General features: G+C 24.3%; 1 non-coding gene across 1 annotated transcript; it reads right to left on the reverse strand.

The window, feature by feature from the left end:
* Window positions 1–5,263: 5,263 nt before the first annotated feature.
* Window positions 5,264–5,337, reverse strand: TRNAV-CAC (transfer RNA valine (anticodon CAC)). Its single transcript has one exon. It is a non-coding gene; the product is annotated as a tRNA-Val (tRNA).
* Window positions 5,338–6,515: the final 1,178 nt, after the last annotated feature.

Below are 6,515 nucleotides of genomic sequence, written 5' to 3' on the forward strand. Positions count from 1 at the left end.
AAGAGTGTGTGTTTTGATAGAAGTATGTGAAGTGATTTTATAAGAAAGGGGTTGTTGGCCTATGTAATGAATGATCTCATCATTAAGAAGTATCTAGAATAAAATTTTAACCATTATTTCAATATTGAGAGTAAATAAATTTGATGTTTGTCTTTCCTTTTTTTCTTTATGTATTTAATTTTATATTTGATAACGAGTATTTTATTATTTATAAGGTATCATTTATGATCAAACATTATTTATAAGAAAAAAATATTTTTAAAGAGGGTAGATAGACTTCTTAAATTGAATATAAATATCATTGATCGCATATTTCTTCCAACATATATATTAAGGGACAAGAAAGAGCACCATAATGCAAACCTAGCTATATGATAAATTGTGCGCACTATAGATGAATAATTGACCTTCCAAACAAATTGTTTTATCATTAACAGTCAATTACCGATTTCTATGTAAAATTTTGGTATCTTTATCTTCAATCTTGAAACGAACTCGAAACTTCTTAATATCACTTTTAGACCCTTAAAATTATGGTACAATTCCCTCATATTAATATTATTTCACTTGAATATAATATTTATTCTCTTGATATACATTGTCTCATTTAGTACATAACTTTTTACATCTTACAATATATGTGTAAATTGTAACAAACCAACTCCTTAAATAAGTTGAATTTTTTTTTACATAATTATTTAAGTAATTTGTTTGAAATATGTGTGTATTATAACTAACATTGCTAACTTTTAAATAAAAAGATGTTAATATATTATTTCTACTAAAAATGTTAATTCATAATAATTAATCTAATAATATTATAAAATGTAAAATTTTCAATACTCTTTCGTAAATTTTATAGTTCAGTTACCTACCAAATGAGTTGAATAGAAAGGGTCAAACTACTGAGACCAAAAATCAAACTACCACTTTACCACAATATGAAATTAAATGTATTTACTCGTGTAGTTTTAATGGAAATATTTGATGCTAAGAGTTTAACTTTGTAGATTAAATTTAAATCCTGAACAAATCAATTATAAAATGACTATTATAATACCACTTATTATTATTTTTATTATTATTTAATGAATATAAATTATTACTCCCTCTCCCTAATTTTTTTTAAAATAAATATAAATTTTTTAATGAATAAAAGGGGTTACCCCAACAGTAAAGAAGTAGAAACGAAAAAAAATGATTCTTTTTTAATTATGGAGAGATAAATGAATGTGGAATGTTTTTTAAACTGAATATATACATTAAAGTAACAATGTCGATTTACAAGAAAGGAGAGTTTGAATTGTAAATGCACCTTTTAAAAATTCATGTTGAAACTTAAGAAAAATACTCAAGATTGATCTTGGTTATGAAAACAGAAAACGGATAACGTTCTTGGTTTTTGATGTAAAACAGAGAACGTTCCTTGATTAGCTTAAAACAGAAAATCAGTTTATATTTTATCTTGGTTAGTCAATTCAGTATGATAAATAAAGAGATAGGATAGAGAATACCACTCAAGAATTTTATCATGGTTCACCCAACGTGGGTTACGTCTAGTTCTCACACTGTGAGATTTTCCACTATGTGTTTAAAAACAAAGTACCTTCTTGATCTTACAACACCTAGTCTAGATCAACCTTGATCTATTTCAATCTCTATTACTTTCCACCCAGAAAGCAATAACAAGATCTATCTAACCTTGATATAATGTAATCTTAAACAAACTATGAAGAAACTCTTATAGCTTGAGTTTTTACAATTTGATTGTTTTAACAGAATCTGAGATTTCTCAACTCTTGTTTGAGAATTGACTCTTTACTAAGGATCTAATGATAATTGCGCAAACTAATATATGAATATGAATCAGTAGCTGTTTCGCAAAAAAACAGGATGTATGATTGCCTCTGTTTTGCAGAATTTCAAGTATGTATGTGATTGATTTATGGATTTCTTAGCACTTGAATTTCTTGACTTGATTCTGGATATTGGCCTTCTATTTATAGGCTGTAGAGGCACTGAATGAAGGTATACAAGAGCTGTTGGAGAGGCTCTGCTTTTTGACTGAAACATTATTTCAGAATAAAAATAATCCTTCTTTGAAATAACTTTTTGACTTTATTGGATTAGCATTTAAAGCAGTTATGTCCTCTTTTAGAAAGTACTCTTGACGTTTCTTCATTGATCTTGGATGGTACATTCTCTGTCTTGAGTCTTGAGTGTAGCTAGAGAAGTTTGGAGAGGAATTACAGGCTATTTCAGAGGAGATGCAGTGCTACTGTTATTGTGCAGAAAACGGAGAATGATTAACGTTCTTGGTTTGTTAGTTTGAACTTTCTTGAGCTTCAATAATCATTCTGGAGTTTCCGTTTTAATCATTCTGAATTTCCTTTGCAATTGTCTTGTCATATGTCAAGATTGATCGAACTTTCTTGACATTTGATTTTTGGAGTTTGCAAGCTGTCATGACTTTTGTCTGTCTTTGAGTCTTTTTATTTTTGAGATCAAATAGCTTTTTTGAGCTTGGATGAATCCTACTTGTTCCTTGCCATGTATTGATTAGATATGAATAAATTTCCAGGGCAGACTATTTGTTAAAGAGATAGAAAAAGTTTGACCAATATGCTATGATGGACAAATTTTGAAGCTGGAGATCATTCTCTGTTTTGATGCAGAATGATCTTGTTGTTGTCTTTTCTGTTTTGTTTGATTCTATTCTTAATTAAATCCACTTAAAAACACATGTTAAATTAATATAACATTTTAGAATCACAATTAACCTTTGTTTCTTTTCATCAAAACTTTAAATAGAGTTTGTCTCAACAATCTCCCCCTATTTGTTATAATATGAATAAATTATAAAAGATTTATTAGTTTTTAAATGCAAAACTTAGTGGCGATTATAATGTGTATCATTAAAAAAAAAAAAAAGTTCTTCGTCGGTTCTAAAATATATATATATTAAACATATGGTGCTTTTTAATTTAATTTTCAATATAATATACTAATATTAATTATAATTAATGTTATTTTTGACTAAATTCTACAATTGATGCTATATATAATACACATCACTTTTGAATATTATGCTAAGTTTTTTTAGTTTAATTAATATTGTGTGCTATTGTTTTTGTTTCTTTCTTTTCATCACAAAATTAATTTTTTTTTTATTTAGGCGTACAAAAAATTACCTTCTTTTGCTTAGTCGAAAAATATCTTAAAAGAAATTAAATTACAAAAGAAATTGAATTACACCATATATTATCAAATATTAACCATTATATATGTATACAAGAGTGTACTTATGCGATGTACAAAAATATTAAAATCGAGAAGTTTATTTTGTATGCATATAAACGTTTGTTTTGCACAAACCAATTTTTTTTTCGGCACGAATTTGATCGATTGAGTTGAGAAGTGAAAGAGATGTTATTGTGTAACTTGTTCAGAGTGATTTGTTTTAATTAAAAAACAATCCAACCCATTGATTTTAATTAGTAACAATATGACGGTTAAGATTAAATATTTTAATATTTTTATTTCTCATAATAATAAATTATTTTCACTAGAGTCACTTCCTATAATACTTCTTTAAATTGTTATATAAATTAGTAACATAATAAATTTATATAGAGAAAATAGTATATTTTTTAACAAATTAAAATCTAAATAATACTTTTTTGACGTAAAAATCTAAATTATGATTAGAAATTGAATTTAATGACACAATTATATTTTTAACTTAATTGCAGTTTTGATCCCTCTATTATTATCAATTCACATAATCAGTTTTGGTCATTTATTTTAATTTTAAGTGACAATTTTATATTTTATGTTTTAAAATGTAACAATGTTATCCTTTTCTTTTTTTGCAAAAATTCAAAAAATTCATCAAAAATTTCAAACAAAACCCGTAAAATTAATTATCATTCTCAATATAATGCAAATTTCATCAAATTCATAACTAAATCTTTAAATAAACTCATATTTTCATCTCTAACAACATCAAATAAAGAATGAAAATATGAGTTTATTTGAAGATTTGATTTATGAATTTGATAAAATTTGTATTATATTAAATAATATAATTAATTTTATGGGTTTTGTTTGAATATTTTAATAAATTTTTTAATAAAAAGGATAACATTATTGATATTTTAAAATATAAAAGATCGATTTGTCACGTAAAATTAAAATAAAAAATAAAGAACTAAAACGTTAACTGAAAGTAAGTTAAGAGACATTTAGCCTATTTAATATAGAATGAAAGAGAATAAATATAATACATATCAAATTAAAATAATCATAAGAAACAAAATTTATTATATTTCTATAGAAAGAATTATAATAAAATAATATAAAATATACACAATTAATTTATCGTACACTGAAATTCAAATTATGTTTTATTTATTATTTCTTTAGAATAATATAAAATACACTTATTTCTTTAAAATAATATAAAATCTACAATTGATACCAAAAACGTACTTAGGCTTCAATGAATTTGCTTCCTCTGTCCCTTAATTATAAGTATCATTTACAAAAATAATTTGTTCTTAAATATAAATACCATTTCAATTTTTTAGATGAATTTATTTATTTTTCCAAAAATATCCCTTATTAATATTATTAAATTATATTAAAAAAACAGAAAGTCAATACATTTATGTATAAATAATATTTTAGTAACATCTTAACATAAAATTGACACATTAAATTTATTATCTGTTTTTCTTAGTATATGTGATTTGATAGCATAATTTATTAACTAAACTAAATTTTAAAAAACGAAAAAAAAAAAAAAAAAACAACCATTTGATTCCATTACAGATTAAGTTAGATAACATTACCGATTGGAGTTCAAAGATTCTGATATCCCTCTTCTCTACTTGCTCCTCCTCTTCCACTATTCGGAGAGGATGTTTGCATACTTGCTTTAGGGACTATATGTTATTAAAGTTCATATAAGCACCTTTTTTTGTTAATTAAAACTTTAGCAATAGAGGGAAAAATAACACACATATAATTATAAGAATTTTCATTTTATAAGAATAAAACAAACAATGCTGTAATTTCATACCTTTATTATTTGAGATGTTCTATTCATCAGTACCAAAAGAGGAATACTTAAAAAGAACCATAATTAATTAAATAAACTATAATTGACAAATTTAATTTTCTTAAATCAGAACTCAACTCCTGGGCCTTGTGGATGACAGTTACAAAGCCCATATACAAAAAAATATAACGAAAAGTAAAATGTCTGAGCCCAGGTTCGAACTGGGGACCTCTAGTGTGTGAGACTAGCGTGATAACCAACTACACCACCCAGACTTATTCATGCAACTGAACAAATTACGTGAATCATAAACTGTAAATGATTTAAATTAAAAAAGTTTCCGGTGCCCAATTTTAGTTTTTCTTTGTTTTTGAACTTCATGTCATAAAAAAAAGTTCAATACTCTTTCGTAAATTTGTAAATTTTATAGTTCAGTTACCTACCGAATGAGTTGAATAGAAAGGGTCAAACTACTGAGACCAAAAATCAAACAACCACTGTACCACAATATGAAATTAAATGTATTTACTCGTGTAGTTTTAATGAAAATATTTGATGCTAAGAGTTTAACTTTGTAGATTAATTTTAAATCCTGAACAAATCAATTATAAAATGACTATTATAATACCACTTATTATTATTATTATTATTTAATGAATATAAATTATTACTCCCTCTCCCTAATTTTTTTAAAAATAAATATAATTTTTTTAATGAATAAAAGGGGTTACCCCAACAGTAAAGAAGTATAAACGAAAAAAAAAATGATTCTTTTTTAATTATGTAGAGATAAATGAATGTGGAATGTTTTTTAAACTGAATATATACATTAGGTATAAAATAATGTACTATAAAAGAATCATTATTATTTATAAAGAAATAGTTGAAGAAATATTACAATAACATATGTAATTTGATGAGTGTAAGTCATTAGTAATTTGGTTTGGTTTTAACACCGGATTCTAAAATTTGGGGCTTCTTTTTATTTTTCTTGTAACTTTACTGTTAATATAAAAGTTAAAAAATATTTTTAATCTATGCAAATATTCCATTTTTTATTTTTAGTGTTTTTAATTTTTTTTTACTCATTACAAACAAACGATCTTTTGCTTTTGGTATTTATTATTTTATTTTAGTTCCTGCAGAATTTATTCATATTACAATTGGCTCTTTTAATATGTAAAATATTTAATTTTAATTCTACAAAATAAAGATAAAAATTAAATTATATGGAACAATTTTAATATGAACAAATTTTACAATGACTAATAAAACATCAAGGACCGAAAATCATTATATATTTTTAGAGACTAAAATTAAAATAAAAATAATTCAAAGAGTCTAAAGGTGAAAATTGATATGTTATTATTTACAGAGACTAAAACATGTGTTTAAATGTAATTTAAACTTTTAAGATTTACGATATTAACATTTGTTTACATAATAAAATTAC

Source organism: Cicer arietinum, chromosome 6, assembly GCF_000331145.2.
Source record: "Cicer arietinum cultivar CDC Frontier isolate Library 1 chromosome 6, Cicar.CDCFrontier_v2.0, whole genome shotgun sequence".
NCBI classification, from domain to species: Eukaryota; Viridiplantae; Streptophyta; class Magnoliopsida; order Fabales; family Fabaceae; genus Cicer; species Cicer arietinum.